Source organism: Theropithecus gelada, chromosome 7a, assembly GCF_003255815.1.
Source record: "Theropithecus gelada isolate Dixy chromosome 7a, Tgel_1.0, whole genome shotgun sequence".
In the NCBI taxonomy this organism is placed as follows: domain Eukaryota; kingdom Metazoa; phylum Chordata; class Mammalia; order Primates; family Cercopithecidae; genus Theropithecus; species Theropithecus gelada.
In genome coordinates this window covers 34333495-34352963 of record NC_037674.1, presented here as the reverse complement: position 1 = coordinate 34352963, position 19469 = coordinate 34333495, and the positions used below count along the sequence as shown (strand labels likewise).

Below are 19469 nucleotides of genomic sequence, written 5' to 3'. Positions count from 1 at the left end.
ACCTTCAGCAACATAACATATTTGGTCAAATCAAACAATCACTTCAAAACCTATTTCAGTGAAATATAGACAAAAGGATTCGAATTCAAAAGACTAGTCAACATGTTTTACTCCTGGTATGACATTTTTAACTGGTTATTAAATATTTCTGTACATCTAGATGGTTACATTAGATTGATACTATTAATAATGAGCTAATGAATATAAGCTTCTCTTTTCTATGTTTTTTTCCTTCATACCATTCTATTAATTCTCTAATGAGAATCTGAATTCTCCTGATAATAGGCACAACTACTGCATTTCAGTTTTAGATACAGAAAGATTACAGCCAAGACTTTGGGCTGCTAAAGATTATTCAGTTAAATAAACAGTACAGCAGAATATAAAATCAAACTTTGTACAGCTAATCTATCTAAATCATTCAACATCTTAAATTACGAGCTGCCAAAAGGAGATATGAATTTAAAGCATTTACATCAATGCAATGTACATATGAAAATAACTTAAAATTAGTAAATATCATGACAAAATGAAACATATTCATCAGAAAGGCAGTTACTGTGACAAACGAAGAGCTTCACTAGTGTAAAATATGAGTAAACACTGTTAACATATTTTTAACAAGTTTTTATTAAGTATAGCATATACATATAGTCTAAGTTTATAGATCAATGAACACTAACAAAATGAACACCTCTATGTAAGTGGCAAACAGATAGAGAAACAACATAACCAGCACCCTAGAAATCCTCTTGCCATTACTACAACCCACCGAGTTGTTAACCACTATTGTAACTTCTGACACCATAGATTTGTTTTGCCCATAAAATACATTTTTAAACCAGTTCCTAAAAAGCGAGTAAAACAGCTGTTTTGTAAGCAAGTATTTTCCCTCTCTACAAATGGGTTACAGAAATATATAATCTTACAGGTCTCCCATGTTACTGTAGTATACAACTTTATTATCAGAACAAATGACAATAATTAAGGCATAGAATGGCCTATTCCTACAAAAAGCTATCAAAACCACTATCTTCTTTTATTCTTATTTACAAGGACAGGCAGTGCTGTATCCAAGATCAGCCATCAAGCCCTATCTGTAGTTCAGCAGGATCAGTGATAAACCAGGAACACAAAGATGAGTGAACATGAGCATGGCAATGAGCAAATTACAGAAGGCAGCCAGTCAGACAAGGATCATTTTAATTAAAGGCAAGAAAACAGAAGTCACAATAAAACACAGGTACATGTGATCTAAGAGTTGAACGGGATCAAATAGGATGGCTATAATAAAGAAGACAGGTAATAACAAGTGTTAGAGAGGATGCAAAAAAGGCCGGGCGCGGTGGCTCAAGCCTGTAATCCCAGCACTTTGGGAGGCTGAGATGGGCGGATCACGAGGTCAGGAGATCAAGACCATCCTGGCTAACACGGTGAAACCCCGTCTCTACTAAAAAATACAAAATATTAGCCGGGCGTGGTGGCGGGCGCCTGTAGTCCCAGCTACTCGGGAGGCTGACGGAGGAGAATGGCGTGAACCCGGGAGTCGGAGCTTGCAGTGAGCTGAGATCTCGCCACTGCACTGCAGCCTGGGCGACAGAGCGAGACTCCGTCTCAAAAAAAAAAAAAAAAAAAAGAGAGGATGCAAAAAAAAAAAAAATTGGAACCCTCATACATTGCTGATGGAAATGTAAAATCATACAAGCTACTTTGGGAAGCAGTCTAGCAGATCCTCAAAAATTAAATACAGGCTGGGCATGGTGGCTCATATCTGTAATCCCACCACTTGGGAGGCCAAGGCGGTGGATCACTGGAGGCCAGGAGTTCAAGACTTGCCTGGCCAACATGGCAAAACCCCATTTCTACTAAAAATACAAAAATTAGCCAGGCTAGTTGCACATGACTATAATCCCAGCTACTTGGGAGGCTGAGGCATGAGAATCGCTTGAACCTGGGAGGAAGAGGTTACAGTGAGCTGCGATTGCACTGCTGCAGTCCAGCTTGGGCAACAGAGCAAGACTGTCTCAAGGAAAAAAAAAAAAATTAAACACAGAATTGCTATATGACCTAGCATTTCCACTCCTAGGTATGTACCCAATAGAAATGAAAACACATACTCATAAAAAAACTTATAAACAGCAACATTAGTCATAACAGTCAAAAAGTGGGAACACAAATGCCAATCAACTGATGAATAAATAAATCCACATGAAAGATTACTCAGCAACAGAAAGAAATGAAGTATGGTAGTCCCTCACTATCACTATCCAGTCTAACTTTCCACAGCTTCAGTTACTCACAGTATGAGAGAGAGACCACATTCACGTAAGTTTTATTACAGTATACTGTTAGAATTGTGCTATGTTATTGTTGTTGTTAGTCTCTTATTCTGTCTAATTTATAAATTAAACTTTATCATAGGCATGTAGGTGTATGAAAAAAGAAACACTATATGGTTTCCGGCATCCACTGGGGGTCTCAGAATGGTTTCCCCTTGGATGAGGGCAGGGACTACCATACTGATTCAAGCTACAACACGGATGAACAATATGCTAAGTAAAAGAAACCAGTCAAAAAGATAACATAATGTAAGGTTCCCTTTATATGGAATGTCTGGAATAGGCAAATCTGCAGAGCTAGAACGTGGGTACCTAGGGCTGGGGATGATAGGAAGATTCGACTATAATGGCCAAAAAGTATGGAGTTTCTGGCCAGGCACGCTGGCTCACACGTGTAATCCCTATACTTTGAGAGGCCGAGGTGGGTAGATCACCTGAGGTCAGGTGTTCGAGACTAGCCTGGCCAACATGGTGAAACCTTGTCTCTACTAAAAATACAAAAAATTAGCCAGGTGTGGTGGTGTGCACTTGTAATCTCAGCTACTCAGGAGGCTAAGACAGGAGAATTGCTTGAACCAGGGAGGCAGAGGTTGCAGTGAGCCAATATCGCACCAATGCACTCCAGCCTGGGCAACAAGAGTGAAACTTCGTCTCAAAATAAAATAAATAAATAAATAAATAAATAAATAAAATAAAATAAAATAAAAGGTGGGCCGGGCGCAATGGCTCACGCCTGTAATCCCAGCACTTTGGGAGGCTGAGGTGGATCACATGAGGCCAGGAGCTTGAGGCCAGCCCGGCCAACATGGTGAAACCCTGTCTCTACTAAAAATACAAAAATCAGCCAGGCATGGTGGCAGGCACCTGTAATCCCAGCTACTCAGGAGGCTGAGGCAGGAGAATCACTTGAACCCAGGAGGCAGAGGTTGCAGAGAGCCGAGATTGCGCCACTGCACTCCAGCCTGGGCGACAGAGCAAGACTCTGTCTCCCGGAGGAAAAAAAAAAAAAGGTATAGAATTTCTTTTCTTTTCAGTGAACTGAAAATGTTCTACAATTGATTGTGGTGCCAGCTATGCAACTCTGTGAATATATTAAAAACCCAATGAAATTATATCCCAATAAAACTCCTGCCAGAAAGTCAAGAGGTTAAAAAAAAAAAGTGAAAAAGTCAAGAGGAAAAGTATCAAGATTTCTGGGCATCTGATAACTATATAGACTCCATCAGCAACAGAAGTCTCATGATGTATCTTGGAAACAGCTGGGGTTCTTCCAGAAATCCATGTCAGAGTTATGTTCTGGTGGATTTCAGAGGAGGAGATCGTGGAGTCTTTACTGGCTGAAGATTTAAAAATGAGACTCCTCATCCATAATTACTAAGTCCTCATGTTGATAATGGAGATCATGAGAGGCAATGAAAATTTGCCAAAAACCAGACAAATTCTGAGAACATGGAGCCATGTACATTAGTTTACAAAGAAGCGATTCATAGCACAATTAACTGAACCCAATTTCTTTTCCATCATTTCATGTCCCAAAGCCAAAACAACGCAATCAACTGTTTATGGTTAAATCTGCTCTGATTTTTGGTCAATTTAGTCTGTCCAATGAGAAAACAGTAGAGGCGAGCAAGGAGGGGTGGTTTGGTGTATGCTGTGGTGTGTGTTTGTACACCAGTAACTGTTCTCTGAGTTACCATGTCATGCAGTCATTAAATGCAAAATTAGCATCCCATATAACTAAGAGGTTCCCAGCCAGGGAGTAATTCACACTATTTTTTTTTTTTTTCTAAAATCCATCGCTGTATTGTATCATGTTCTAAACGCTTTTTTCTAAAATCCATCGTTGTATTGTATCAGTCTGTATTTTGAACCGAGAAGAGGAAAGTTCAAAAAGAGACACCAGTATTGCACTTAACTTAAAAAGTGGCAAATATAACAACAGATAATATTCTCAATGATTCGCTATTTGATAAAACTGTATTCTAGTCTTTTATTTTTGTAAAAATTATTGGCTGATCTAATTTACAAAGGAGGCAAATGTGTACAAAATATATCTCCTTGGTGACATTATAAATGGCTTGCTGTTATACATTGCTTCAATAGTGAAACCATAATACTAGTCCCTCTTTGTGTACACCGATCCAATCATTTTATTGCTATATCATGATGACTTCATGCTAATTACTCCTGATACTAGTGTAGAATACACCACTATTGGTAAACCTTGCACTAAGAAAATATAATAGCTAAAAAAAATACTTTCAAAAGTAAAATTTAGAGTTGGGATTCACATTTTATGTGATCAAGTTTATGTGAGCAAAAGGAGGACAAACCCATTAAGACTACCCATACAACTCTGAAGAACTCTACTTCTAAACTGTGATACATTATTATTGGTATGATGCTTCACTACCAATTATAAATATGAACACTTGCTTCAACTGTAAAAAAAAAAATGTAATTATTGCTTACATGACTCTAAAGAAACAAGATTTTTAAAAGAAATTTTAAAAGCCGGCCAGGCACAGTGGCTCACATCTATAATCCCATCACTTTGGGAGGCCGAGGCAGGCAGATCACCTGAGGTTGGGAGTTCGAGACCAGCCTGACCAACATGGAAAAAATCCGTCTCTATCAAAAATGCAAAGTTAGCCAGGCGCGTTGGTACATGCCTGTAATCCCAGCTACTCAGGAGGCTGAGACAGAAGAATTGCTTGAACCTGCAAGGTAGAGGTTGCAGTGAGCCAAGATCATGCCATTGCACTCCTGCCTGGGTAACAAGGCGAAATTCCATCTCAAAAGAAAGAAGAAAAAAAAAAGCCATAGATGACTTGGCATTTTTCTACAACAGTTTTAGAGATTATCAGAAAATCAACTAGAAATATGTCTACCATTTAACTATCTTTTAATTAAGTGAAAAAAATAATACTTGTACTACAGGGATATCACTTGGGGTGAGTATTAAATTTTTAATTATCTTATTTATTTTTCTATGTGCCAGCATAAGTGTATTAAAGCAAATGCCTGACAGAATATTCTCTTCTGCTACCTATAACTACTACTACTCATATCTAGATAATACAGACAATAATGTTTTCTTACATATTCTAAATAGTCAAAATTTCATTAGCAAGAAACGTATTTTCCCTCAAAAGTATCACTCTGGACCCTTAAGTGCATTAGCTCATACTAAAATTTCTCAAGAGATTTCTGCTAGGAGTACACAACCTAACAATGTACTCAATTATGAAAAGAAGAGTGCAACCCTGATAAACTTACTACCTTTCCTAGTAGAAAGGAGAAAGTTATACTCAGGATAACTGCTATGAAACTGTAAGATAAACTTGATTTTTGGCTGAGTGTAGTGCCTCACGCCTGTCATCCCAGCACTTTGGGAGGCCAAGGAGGGTGGATCATAATAGCATTATTTGCAAAAACCAAAAGGTGGAAGCATTCCAAGTGTCCACTGAAGTGATGAAAAGATAAACAAATGTGATATACATGTACAATGAAATAGTATTCAGCCTTAAAAAGGAAACCCTGACGCATTACAACATGGATGAATCTTGAAGACATTATGCTAAGTGAAATAAGAAGACACAATAAGACAAATATTGTATGATTCCACTTATATGAATTACCCAGAGTAATCAAATTCATAGACAGAAAATAAAATGGTAGTTGTGAGGGCCTGAGGGAGGGGGAGAAAATGAGTTAGTGTTTAGTGGTTACAGAGTTTCAGTCAGGGAAGATAAAAAGTTGTGAAAATGGATGGAGATGTTGCACAACAATGTCAATGTACTTAATGCCAAATTATAAACTTAAAAATGATAATTTTATCTTATGTACATTTTACCACCAAAATAATTCAAAAGACATATTGTTACAAAACACTATCCTGGAAAGGCTAGTAAAGTCACTCAAGAGATTGGGCATAAACATGTAAAAGAAGAATATTTAATCCTATGTTGGCATCTGCTTCTCAGAGAATCTGGACTAAAACACACTTCATTTAAAAAATCACCCTCTCTTCCTCATCACTCAAACTCATATTCTGTCTTTCATAAAGTACTTGCTATTAACTGAAAAGATCTTGTTAGCCTATTTATTACACAAAGCATCTCAAAAGAATGTAAGTTCCAAGGAAGTGGAAATCTCATCTAGGCAATCTTCAGCAATGAAAACAGTTGAGTGGCACATAGTAGGCACTCAATTAGTATTTTTTAAATTGCATTAATCTGTAAAAGAATGGGTAAAAGGAAGGAAGGAAACACAACTGCTATATTTCTAGCTTAGGTAACTAAGAATATAGTGACACCAATAGCTGAGATAGGAAAAAAAAATACGCAGAATGAGAATAGTAGTAACAAAATTAGGAAAACAATACCTAAGATTTCTTTAACATTTACTATTGTCCAATTTCCTTTTTCAGGTATTCTGGAGCCACAAGATGGTTACCATATAACTGAGGATGATCAGGTCCTTAAAACAGAGAAACTGACTATAGAAAAGAACAGTAAGGGCCGGGCGCGGTGGCTCAAGCCTGTAATCCCAGCACTTTGGGAGGCCAAGACGGGCGGATCACGAGGTCAGCAGATCGAGACCATCCTGGCTAACACGGTGAAACCCCGTCTCTACTAAAAAATACAAAAAACTAGCCAGGCGAGGTGGCGGGCGCCTGTAGTCCCAGCTACTCAGGAGGCTGAGGCAGGAGACTGGCGTAAACCCGGGAGGCGGAGGTTGCAGTGAGCTGAGATCCGGCCACTGCATTCTAGCCTGGGCGACAGAGCGAGACTCCGTCTCAAAAAATAAAAATAAAAAAAAGAAAGAAAAGAACAGTAAGGAGCCAAAAGATTCTTTTCCTGTATATTATTGGTAAACTGATCTACATGCTACTTCTTGGGGATAGGAAATATTAAATAGGAAAGTGGTTGCATCTTCCAGAAAGTCTATTAAGATCACTCTTCATGTCCTTTAGGGTCTCAAGGCTCAAAGTTATAAAGTTCAAGGCTCAAAGTTCAAACTAGAAAACTGGCAGGATTCAGCTCACAGACATGGCTTGTTTGGCATATATAATTCGGGGCAAAAATAACTGATAGTTAATAGTGAAACACGGCCGGGGGCGGTGGCTCAAGCCTGTAATCCCAGCACTTTGGGAGGCCGAGACGGGCGGATCACGAGGTCAGGAGATCAAGACCATCCTGGCTAACACGGTGAAACCCTGTCTCTACTAAAAAAAAAAAAAAAAAATACAAAAAAACTACCCGGGCGAGGTGGCGGGGGCCTGTAGTTCCAGCTACTCAGGAGGCTGAGGCAGGAGAATGGCGTGAACCCGGGAGGCGGAGCTTGCAGTGAGCCGAGATCGCGCCAGGCTGGGCGACAGAGCGAGACTCCATCTCGAAAAAAAAAAAATAGTGAAACACTAGGCATTCTCATTAAAATCTGGAAGAAAAAAAGGTCTTCACTGTTACAAAACATTGTTCTGGAAAGGCTAGTAAAGTCATTTAAACAAGAGAATGGGCATAAATATTTAAAAGAAGGTAATTTTTTTCATTACTGGCAGATGACACTGACAAATGAGCTCAACAGTAGAAAACCACTGGCAACAGTAAGACAGGCCAATTACTTATATATTTACTAAAAATAAGTAACACCCCAAAAATCAATGACTTGACTTTACACAAACAGTAGCTAGTTAGAAAATACTACAAAATAACAAAAAAAACTACTACTTACAATAGGAATGAGAAGATTTAATATCTGGTATGAAATTAACAAGAGACACATAGGACCTACACGAAAACAATTGTAACAATGGCATTTATGCAAAAATTTATGGGAAATTCAATTTGATGCCAAAATAATAGCAAATTCTTTCTTTTTTTTTTTTTTTTTTTTTTTTTTTGAGACAGAGTCTCGCGCTGTGTCACCCAGGCTGGAGTGCAGTGGCGCGATCTCGGCTCACTGCAAGCTCCGCCTCTCAGGTTCACGCCATTCTCCTGCCTCAGCCTCCGAGTAGCTGGGACTACAGGTGCCCGCCACCACGCCCGGCTAGTTTTTTGTATTTTTAGTAGAGACGGGGTTTCACCATGTTAGCCAGGATGGTCTCGATCTCCTGACCTCGTGATCCACCCGCCTCGGCCTCCCAAAGTGCTGGGATTACAGGCTTGAGCCACCGCGCCCGGCCAATTCTTTCAATTATAAAACAGGGTAAACTAACATGCTATTTCCTCACTTTTTTCTTTTTTTTTTTTTTGAAACTGAGTCTCGCTCTGTCGCCCAGGCTGGAGTGCAGTGGCACAATCTCGGCTCAGTGCAACTTCCCCCTCCCGGGTTCAACCGATTCTCCTGCCTCAGCCTCCCAAGTAGCTAGGATTACAGGCATGTACCACCATGCCCAGCTAATTTTTTATATTTTTAGTAGAGACAGGGTTTCACCATGTTGGCCAGGCTGGTCTCGAACTCCTGACCTCAGGTGATCCTCCTGCCTCAGCCTCCCAAAGTGCTGGGATTATAGGCGTGAGCCACCATGCCCAGCCAATTTCCTCACTTTCAAAGATTCTCTGTCATCAAGGGAATCCACCAGAACACAGTAGATCTGTTCATACTTTTGCATTAAGCAGCTCAGAATTTCTCCTTACTTTTCTCAGATCCAAAGTAAAACCTAGATACCCTCTAGGTAGACAGCAGGAAGAACAGGCAATCTCCTTATTGGATGTGTCTATGCTGATATAATGAGAAGCTTCCTATTATTTGCCAATGTCACTTTGGTCAGTCTTTTGGCTGCATTTAAAAGACACTGGAAGAATGATTTATATGGAGTGTGAAGAGATTAAACAACTTAAATCCAAAGACGTTCACTATACTCCTTAACTTAAACAGATATCCACAGAAACAATCACTTGCTAAAAGAGGACTGCACAAGGGATATCCATCTGAGGAGATTAAGGGACATCCTCCATTCCATGGTGGTCTGGATATTACTGCTCATGCTATAAAAAGGAACGAAAATACAGTTAAATGTAGAACAGAACCGTCAGATTCTGGAAGTCAAAGTTATCTTTTGGGAGGTCTGTCTAGGATAACTATCTCCTCTGACAGGTAAAGAGGAACTGAGAAGCAAAGATGGAACCATGCTTACATTTAGACAGACTTTCACATGATTTTAATATCTCAGCTAAGGCTTGCTCTGAATGAAGTTAAAATTCGCTGTCACCTCTAAGTATAAAGACCTCAAAACACAGGGTAGAGAACTAGCTAACAGACAAAACCACTAACAGGAAAATTTCAAGGTTAATTAGTCTTATAAAATATTTTTATTTTATGCTTGCAATCCCAGCACTTTGGGAGACCAAGGCAGGGGAATCACTTGAGGTCAGGAGCGCGAGACCAGTCTGGCCAACATGGTGAACCCCATCTCAACTAAAAATACAAAAATTAGCCATGCATGGTGGCACGTGCCTGTAGTTCCAGCTACTCAGGAGGCTGAGGCGGCAGGATCGCTGGAACCTGGGAGGCAAGGTTGCAGTGAGGTGAGATCACGTCACTGTACTTCAGCCTGGGTGACAGAGAGAAATTCTGACTCAAAAGAAAAAAAAAAATCGTAAGAAGCTAGAGAAAATGAAGGCACAGCAATAACCAAAAAGCTACAGTAAATCTAAGAAACATGTGAAAACATTATGGAAAATGAAATATTCAATGGATACTGAGTGATAAACAGTGATGTAGATTTTCGATCTAGGGATCAGTGAGTTACAGTCTTTTTTTTTTTTTTTTTTTTTTTGAGACGGAGTCTCGCTGTGTCTCCCAGGCTGGAGTGCAGTGGCGTGATCTCGGCTCACTGCAAGCTCCGCCTCCCGGGTTCACGCCATTCTCCCGCCTCAGCCTCCTAAGTAGCTGAGACTACAGGCGCCCGCCACCACGCCCGGCTAGTTTTTTGTATTTTTAGTAGAGACGGGGTTTCACCATGTTAGCCAGGATAGTCTCGATCTCCTGACCTCGTGATCCACCCGCCTCAGCCTCCCAAAGTGCTGGGATTACAGGCTTGAGCCACTGCGCCCGGCAAGTTACAGTCTTGATTGACTCTGCCACTACGTAATCTTGGCCAAACTATTCTCTAAAACTGTTTCTAGTCTATAAAATTGGAATAATAATAGTGCTCACCTCATAAAATTCCGTAACTGTTAAATGAGAGTACCTAACAAAGCACATGGCATAGTGGCTGTTATTAATTACTTTCCTAAAGGAGCAGTTACATACATAAGGCATAACATTTAAGACCTTCTCTTAGGCCGGGCGCGGTGGCTCAAGCCTGTAATCCCAGCACTTTGGGAGGCCGAGACGGGCGGATCACAAGGTCAGGAGATCGAGACCATCCTGGCTAACATGGTGAAACCCTGTCTCTACTAAAAATACAAAAAACTAGCCGGGCGAGGTGGTGGGCGCCTGTAGTCCCAGCTACTCGGGAGGCTGAGGCAGGAGAATGGCGTAAACCCAGGAGGTGGAGCTTGCAGTGAGCTGAGATCCGGCCACTGCACTCCAGCCTGGGCGACAGAGCGAGACTCCGTCTCAAAAAAAAAAAAAAAAAAAAAAAAAGACCTTCTCTTATACCTAAAAATAAATGAAATCTTTGAGATCCAGAAGGGCATAAGCCAGGCAAGGTAGTTCACGCCTATAATCCCAACACTTTGGGAGGTGGAGGCAGGTGAATCACTTGAGGTCAGGAGTTCAAGATCAGCCTGGTCAACATAACAAAACCCTGTCTGTACCAAAAATACAAAAATTAGCCAGGCATGGTGGCACCCACCTGTAATCCCAGCTACTGGGGAGGCTGAGGCAGAAGAATCACTTGAACCTAGGAGGCGGAATTTGCAGTGAGTCGAGATCACATCATTGCACTCCAGCCGGGGCAACAGAGCAAGACTTCATCTCAAACAAACAAAAAAAGGCAGGGCATAAAATCTAGGATCTAACCTATGAGGACACAGAGGCATAAGAATGATACAATGGACTTTGAGGGAAAGGGTGGAAAGTGAGGTGAGGGATAAAAGACTACACATCAGGTACAGTATACATGACTCAGGTGATGGGTGCACCAAAATCTCAGAAATCACCACTAAAGAAATTATTCATGTAACCAAACACCATCTGTTCCCCAAAACCTACTGAAATTTTAAAAATAAAAATTAAAACAACAAAAAAGAAGGGCATAAAAAACTGTTCCCACAAAAGTTTGAAGTATAGAAACAAAGGACCAAATTTCTTTAGCATAAAACCTATCGGCCGGGCGCGGTGGCTCAAGCCTGTAATCCCAGCACTTTGGGAGGCCGAGACGGGCGGATCACGAGGTCAGGAGATCGAGACCATCCTGGCTAACACGGCGAAACCCCGTCTCTACTAAAAAATACAAAAAAAACTAGCCGGGCGAGGTGGCGGGCGCCTGTAGTCCCAGCCACTCGGGAGGCTGAGGCAGGAGAATGGCGTGAACCCGGGAGGCGGAGCTTGCAGTGAGCTGAGATCTGGCCACTGCACTCCAGCCTGGGCGACAGAGCGAGACTCCGTCTCCAAAAAAAAAAAAAAAAAACCTATCAAAGCCAAGAATTCTACAAACTTTCCTCTACTATGGTAGACTGGAGTTTGGTAGCTGGATGTTTCAGCCCCCTAAACTCTAATACCAGACATTCTGCTTTTGGAAACAGGTAAGTCAAACCTCTCTCAATTAATAGGTTTCAATTTCTCAATGAACTTAATGATTTTCTCATCTGTCTTGTTAAAGTATGCTGAAATCCTTAAATATTAGTCATCAAAGAGCAATATAACATCAACTTACAACTCCTGTCAATACAAACTGGGTGAAGTTCAATATGTTATAGAGTATACTGCTCTAGCTATGACTCTGTTATTATCACGGTCAATAGCAAAATGAAGGGTGTATCTAACCTCACAAGCCTGAACAGTATCTGGGAGTCAGTTCTTTTTCGGTAGGGTGGCAGCACTACAAGTTATAGGGGCATACTGCACAAGTGTCTAATATTTCTGGTAAGGAAGCCTGGATCCTGAAATGTATACTGAAACATAAAACATGAGACATAAAGATACTGCCAATTAATTACTATATAATACAATATATAATGCATATTTACTATATATATAATGCATATTCTATATAGTATATATTTCACTATATATAATGCATAGTATATATTGTATTATATTTATGTATAGTATATACATATATATGTATACTGTATATTTATATATAGAATTATCTTACAATATATAGCATATTTGCATATTATATCTAACAAATTTATATATCTAACATGTAAAATATTTTATGTATGAAATACATTATTTATATTTTATATAACACAAAATATACAATTATATGATATATAAAATAAAATCTAAGAGAACTAAACTCAAAAATCCATTAAACTCATTTCAGTGCAGTAGCTGTATTTTCCTATCAATAAATACTTTCATGTTCTTTGTGGTTTTTTTGAGACGGAGTCTCACTCTGTCACCCAGGCTGAAGTGCCGTGACATGATCTCGACTTACTGCAACCTCCATCTCCCAGGTTCAAGCAATTCTCCTGCCTCAGCCTCCCAAGCAGTTGGGACTACAGGTACACACCACCACACCAGGTTAATTTTTGTATTTTTAGTAAAGACAGGGTTTCAACACGTTGGCCAGACTGGTCTTGAACTCCTGACCTCAGGTGATCAACTCACCTCAGCCTCCCAAAGTGCTGGGATTACAGGCATAAGCCACCACATCCGGCTTAAATACTTTTAAATATCCAGTAATAACATGTTTAAAAGTGCAGTGGAAAAAAGATCACTTTCCCCAAAGCAACAAAAATAGTTATATAGTTATTCCAAGGTATTAAGCCTGACAAGAACTGTGTATAAACCTATACGAAAAACACTACAAAACTGTAAAACAGAATGTAACAGACAATCTTAGTAAAGAGCGAGAGACCTCATTTCCGGATGAGCAACGACTCCAAATTGGCTCCATCACAAAATAGAAGAAAGCCAATTTTTTCTTAAACTATAAAACATAAACACTACCATCAGACATATCAGAACTTTAAAAACACTGTATTTTTTCAAATGGCCTGAATACATACACCTAAGGATCCATTCAAATTAATATTGTTTGCATTTTGTTTCTCATTATTTTGTTCAGTGGAACTGTAAAGTAATTAAAACTTAACTGAAGAAAATAAATAAATGGATCCCACCTGTAATCCCAGCACTTTGCAAGACCGAGGCAGGTGAATCACTTGAGCCCAGGGATTCAAAACCACCCAGGGCAACATAATGAAACCTCACCTATACAAAAAAAAAAAAAAAAATACAAAAATTAGCCGGGGTGGTGACACATGCCTGAAGTCTCACCTACTCGGGTGGCTGAGGTGGGAGGATCACTTGAGCCTGGGAGGCAGAGGCTGCAGTGAGCTGAGATCTTACCACTGCACTCCAACCTAGGCGACGGAGCATGGCACTGTCTCAAAAAAAAAGAAAAAGAAAAAGAAACAAATGTACAGTTATATGCACAAGTGAGAGGGCAGAAACAAAAGGGAAAAGCTGAACTCAAACTTTTTTCATCCTTTACTTCTTTAAAAGAAAAAAGTGTTCCACAAAATTAACTGCTAAGCAGCCTTTTAAAATCAGGCAGGATTTGTACAAACTGTTATGGAAAGTATGGATCATTTTCTTTAAACAGACTACAAGTCTACTATTATAGCATTCTTCTTTGTGAAACAACTTACATTAATATATGCATTTTAAAAATACTGAAAAATACACACTTAACAGTTCAGGAGTGAAACAATAGGGTAGAAATTTATAGCACTGGGCTAAGGTCTTTTACCCTTTATAAGTTTCTGTATACATAGTTTGTTTTTTCTAAAAAGTAACCATTTACCAATTTTGAAATTAAAGATTTTTTAAGGAAATAAATTATGAGAATACATTTAAATTTTTCACTACATTAGAACACAACTTTGTTGACAACAGATTTCTACACAAACAAATCAAATATATGCAAGCACAATTTTTACAGGAATCTTGACTAGGCATAAAATTTCTTAATGACTAGAAATGACCACCAATCCTGGACACCTTAATGACAGAATAGGGCAGAAAGTCGGAAATGGCAGTGACTGTTAGCAGACTTGAATGGAATTGTCAAATGTGACAACTGATTTTTAGTTACTGATATTAGTCTACAGTTCTAGGCATGTTGTTTTTGAACCCATGTTTACAAATAAATTTTAATGCTCGAAAATGCTAATTTATCAAATCATTCCACAAAATCTTTCTTCATTAAAAGTGTAATAATTATTGCTGCATTAATGGAAAGTAGTCTATAAGAGCTCAACAAATAAGCCGGGCAGGTGGGTCACACCTATAATCCCAGTGCTTTGGGAGACCGAGGCAGGTGGATCACCTGAGGAAAGGAGTTCAAGACCAGCCTGGCCAACATGATGAAACTCCATCTCTACTAAAAATACAAAAAATTAGCTGGGCGTGGTGGCGGACACCTGTAACCCCAGCTACTCGGGAGGCTGAAGCAGGAGAATCGCTTGAACCCAGGAGGTGAGGTTGCAGAGAGCCGAGATTGTGCCACTGCACTCCAGCCTGATCAACAAGAGCGAAACCCCATCTCAAAAAAAAGAAAAAAAAAAGTTCAACAAATAATGTGACAAACCTGGAAGACAAACCTCCAGGACCTTTTGTTCTTGATAATTCAAGTAATAAATCTGTCAACTTTCAAAGCTTCAAACTTACAAACTACTCTTAGAGATTTCTGTTATTTCAACTTCCATTTTCCAAAACTGAACTTTAAGTGGCTTCCAGATTTCCTTGGAGATTGGAACTGAAGAATTCTCTCTTTTAAAGTGATAGAAGCCAAACTTAAAGACAATTGATGTTTTTATAAATATATGGAAAAGATATCTGCTTCAACATGTCTTCAAAATCTAACAATCTGTAACAGGTAAACGTAGAATTAAACCATATTCCCAAATAAGCTCTTAAATCTTTATAGCACCACATTCTACATTCTTAACTATTAATTTTTTTGTCAATACTATTAAATGGCTTGGTCGTTCTCTTATGAATAAGCATTGTCACGTATGCTGAATGATGCATTTACTATCTCTAGAAGATCAAACTTAAAAATACAAAAATAAAAATTATTGTGGCCTATACAGCAGTGGTTTCCAGTCTTTTTGGCATCAGGGACCGGTTTCGTGGAAGACAATTTTTCCACGGACCCAGGTGGGGATGGGTGGGGGTGGTTTGAGATGATTCGAGTACATTTATTGTGCACTTTATTTCTGTTATTACCATTGCAATATATAATACTATACAATTCACCATAATATAGAATCAGTGAGCTTGTTCTCCTGCAACTAGATGGTTCCAACTGGTGACGATGAGAGAGTGACAGATCATCAGGCATTAGAATCTCATAAGGAGCATGCAACCCAGATCCCTCACATATGCAGTTCACAACAGGGTTCATGCTTCTATAAGAATGCAGTGGCTGATCTGACAGGAGGCAGAACTCAAGTGGTAATGTGAGTGATGGGGAGTGGCTGTAAATATAGATGAAGCTTCACTACTCATCCACCACTCACCTACTGCTACATGGCCTAGTTCCTAATAGGCCACAGATGGGTACCAGTCGGTGGCCCAGGGGTTGGGGAACCCTGCTATACCGAACTCTTTGGAGAAAACAATGTCACTGAAGCAGCAAGCACATCCTTGTGACAGGCGGGAAATACTGTTTTAAACAGGTAGGGTAGAACAAAATTATGGTGGGCCCAGCAAGATGAAAAATGTTGACTGATATGGTATACGCTCAATTACTCAATAATCACAGAATAACTACTTTACATGCTGGATCTGTGGGCAGAGAGAGAAAATACAGGGTCCTAGCCTCCAAGAAGCTCACAATTTAGTATGACAGAATTATAGAACAAAAATACTTAGACCAAGGTGGGCAGATCACGAAGTCAAGACATCGAGACCATCCTGGCCAACATGGTAAAACCCTGTCTCTACTAAAAATACAAAAATCAGCTGGGCGTAGTGGTGCGTGCTTGTACTCCCAGATACTCGAGAGGCTGAGGCAGGAGATTGCTTGAACCCCGGAGGTAGAGGTTGCAGTGAGCCGAAATCATGCCACTGCACTCCAGACTGGCAAAAAAGCGAAAATCCATCTCAAAAAATATATATATATATGTGTGTGTATATATATGTGTGTGTGTGTGTGTGTGTATATATATATATATATAAAAAGAACAAAATTGGCCAGGAGCAGTGGCTCACACCTGTAATCCTAGCACTTTGGGAGGCAAAGGTGGGCAGATTGCTTGAGCTAGGAGGTCAAAACATGGCGAAATCCCATCTCTACTAAAAACACAAAAGTTGGCCGGGCGCGGTGGCTCAAGCTTGTAATCCCAGCACTTTGGGAGGCCGAGACGGGCGGATCACGAGGTCGGGAGATCGAGACCATCCTGGCTAACACGGTGAAACCCCGTCTCTACTAAAAAATACAAAAAACTAGCCAGGCGAGGTGGCGGGCTCCTGTAGTCCCAGCTACTCCGGAGGCTGAGGCAGGAGAATGGCGTAAACCCGGGAGGCGGAGCTTGCAGTGAGCTGAGATCCGGCCACAGCACTCCAGCCTGGGCGACAGAGCCAGACTCCGTCTCAAAAAAAAAAAAAAAAAAAACAAAAAAAACACAAAAGTTATCCAGGCATGGTGGTATGTGGTATGTATGCACCTGGAGTCCCAGCTACTCAGGGGGCTGAGGCGGAAGGATCACTTGAGCCCAGGGACAGAGGTTGCAGTGGGCCAAGATCATGCCACTGCACTCCAGCCTGGGCATGAGAACCTGTCTCACATAAATAAATAAATAAATAAATAGCCAGAATACATTATAAACATACTATAAATAAAAGCACTCTGTAGGAACAAAAGGAGGCGGCAATTAAGGACTCTGATAATGGCTTCATAAATAAAGTGGCATCCAAGTCAAACCATGAAGGATGCACAGGATGACAGTGGGCGAAGAATATTCATTTCAAACAATGCTGAGACATGGCAAGAAATGGCAACATCTAAATACTGTAATGCTTGGGACTGTAGGTTCTTTTGTTCTTTTTTTTTTTTTTTAGTAGAGAGAACAAGTTGGGGTCAAATTTATCAGAGTGAGCACAGGTTTCTGTTTAACCTAGTTTGAGGGAGACTTACCTGAGGAGCTAAAGGGAATAGACTAGAGGGAAAGTCTGAAAGACTACAGAGGAAGCTCTTGCAGTGATGGGGACAAAGAGTAGTTTCAGCAGTTTTACCACATTAACATGCCAATTGTTACTAACAATATTATCTCCATTTTTATTAAAATATATAAAATATTTCAATACTATTGTAAAACTATGTATGAATTCATAAGAATGATAAAAGAATAAAAATTTAGAAACATACAAAACACAAAACATGACAATATCTCTAATATGCTAGTATGCAAAGAAAGCCTTCAAAATGGTAAGGAAAACATAGGTGACATCTATCTTATCCATAGTATTTTTATTCTTTATTTCCCTTTTGAGAAAATTATAAAGAAAAACAACAGAATAAAAAAAATTCAACTTTGGTCCTAGTAAGTACTCATCTAAAACTAAGGCTAAATAAAAAAGGTCGAACTATAGAATTTTAAAAAAACAAGAAATTGGGTGGTGAGGCACAGGGGTCAGGCTCACACGTATTATCCCAGCACTTTGGGAGGCCAAGACAGGCAGATGGCCTGAGGCCAGGACGAGACCAGCCTGGGCAACATGGTGAAACTCTGTCTCTACAAAAAATACAAAAATTAGGGGAGAGTGGTAGCACACAAATGTTGTCCCAGCTATTCAGGAGGCTGAGGTAGGAGAATCGCTTGAGCCCAGGAGGTCAGGGCTGCAGTGAGCCATGATGGCACCACTGCACTCCACGTGGTCCACAGAGGAAGACCCTGTCTCCAAAGAAAAAAAAAAAAAAAAAACTGCAGTTCCTGTTAATACAATTTTTCAAATACACCTCTTTGTTCATGACAGTTTTCCTGATAACATGCTTTCTTTCTGCATCCAAAGAAAGATCATTTTTTCTTAGGCTCAGAATAAAACAGAAGACTCTAACAACTTTCCCCTACGTGCTTGCCCCTACAACAAGTATACATTCCTTCTGAAACTTTCTAACTTCTAAAGAAACAGAAAAATGCTTTTGAAAAGCTGTTTTCTATAATTCCACAGCAGAAAAGTCAACACATAGATACTGCCAAGTATTATGATATAAATGTGATAGTGCAGGTATTTTTACCCTTCACTGTTCCTCCAAATATCTAGATTCAAACTCTCTAAGCATTCTGCACAGGAACTGAGTAGTCAGATAAAAAGGGCACTAAGGCCCAATGCTCAGATTCTGACTTGTAATACCATTCTCCAATAAAAGGAACAAAGGTCTCTTGGTGAAACAGCTGATTTCACCAGGGCATTGAAAATATAACCCTGGAGCATCCTGCAGTGCCAGAAAGTAAAGAAACACCCAAAAGAATACAGGCATGTCAAACAGGACACTGGAGCCAAGCTGAAAGAACTCCCAAAGGCCAAAGCTGGAACAATTTTGACAACAAAATAAATAATGTAGTATCAGTTCTAGTCCAAAATTTTAAAATGAGGCTGGGGGCAGTGGGTCACACCTATAATCCTAGCACTTTGGGAGGCCGTGGCGGGCGGATTGCCTAAGCTCAGGAGGTCAAGACCAGCCTGGGCAACATAGTGAAACCTCTGTCTCCACTAAAAAACACAAAAATTAGCACGGGTGTGGTGGTGCATGCCTGTAATCCCAGCTACTCGGGACGCTGACGCCTAAGAATTACTTGAACCTGGGAGGCAGAGGTTGCAGTGAGCCAAGAAAGCACCACTGTACTCCAGCCTGAGCAACAGAATGACAATTTGTCTCCAAAAAAAAGAACATCCATGAATCCATACTGATATAAATAAATCTTCCTTACAGAAGAATTCCAAACATTTATGTAGACACTCCCTGGTCCAGGAGTTGAAGCTTAACAACCC

General features: G+C 39.9%; 1 protein-coding gene across 6 annotated transcripts in view; it reads right to left on the bottom strand.

The window, feature by feature from the left end:
- The window catches only part of RNF111 (ring finger protein 111), a 115518-nt gene that overhangs the window by 69343 nt on the left and 26706 nt on the right, over positions 1-19469 (bottom strand). The gene's annotated exons all lie outside the window — the stretch shown is intronic.